Source organism: Prosopis cineraria, unplaced genomic scaffold (genome assembly GCF_029017545.1).
Source record: "Prosopis cineraria cultivar Desert tree isolate PC_DT_omini unplaced genomic scaffold, ASM2901754v1 PC5, whole genome shotgun sequence".
Taxonomy (NCBI): Eukaryota; Viridiplantae; Streptophyta; class Magnoliopsida; order Fabales; family Fabaceae; genus Prosopis; species Prosopis cineraria.
In genome coordinates, this window is record NW_026555336.1 from 17,351,140 (window position 1) to 17,351,867 (window position 728).

The 728-nt window shown below is 39.0% G+C and overlaps 1 non-coding gene across 1 annotated transcript; it reads left to right on the top strand.

Annotated features, from left to right (window-relative positions):
- The first annotated feature begins 257 nt into the window (after window positions 1–257).
- Window positions 258–364, top strand: LOC129312254 (small nucleolar RNA R71). Its single transcript, XR_008593501.1, has one exon. It is a non-coding gene; the product is annotated as a small nucleolar RNA R71 (small nucleolar RNA).
- Window positions 365–728: the final 364 nt, after the last annotated feature.

Sequence of the window (728 nt, forward strand, 5' to 3'; positions counted from 1 at the left end):
GTGGAGCCAACATTCTCCCAATCTTGGCAGCTAGCAAGTCCACATATGAATCATTAAGAACTGAGGAACCTACCATATTCACATTTCTCTTTTCCCTTGTAGAGTATTGAGCACCACTTGAAGCCATCTTGTCAATTAGTTCCCAAGCCTTTAAGGAAGTGAGGTCAATCAAGCATCCACCACTAGCGGCATCAATGTTAACTTTGTCTCTTGGAATCAAGCCCTCATAGAAATATTGGACTAAATTCTCACTAGAAATTTGATGGTGTGGGCATTTAGCCAAAAGGCCTTGGAATCTAGTCCAATACTCATAGAGACTCTCATCCTCTCCTTGTTGGACCCCATAGATTTGCTTTCTCAAATTGGTGACCTTGGAATTTGGAAAGAATTTATCTAAGAAGAGTCTTCTTAGCTCAGCCCATGTGCTCACTTTCACATAAGAAGGGTAGTTGAAATACCATTCCTTTGCTAAACCTTCAAGAGAAAATACAAAAGCCTTAGCTTGAACATCATCAACATTTACATGCATAGGCTTCATAGTATCACAAACCAATAGGAAAGTATGCAAAAACCTATGACAATCCTCTCCTGGTAACCCATGAAATTTAGGCAATGCATTAATCAAGGAGGATTTAATTTCAAATTGAACATTAGTAGGAGGAACATATAAGCCATAAGGATTATCATGCCAATTAGGTTGAGTTAATTGCCTAATGCTCCTCTCCTCT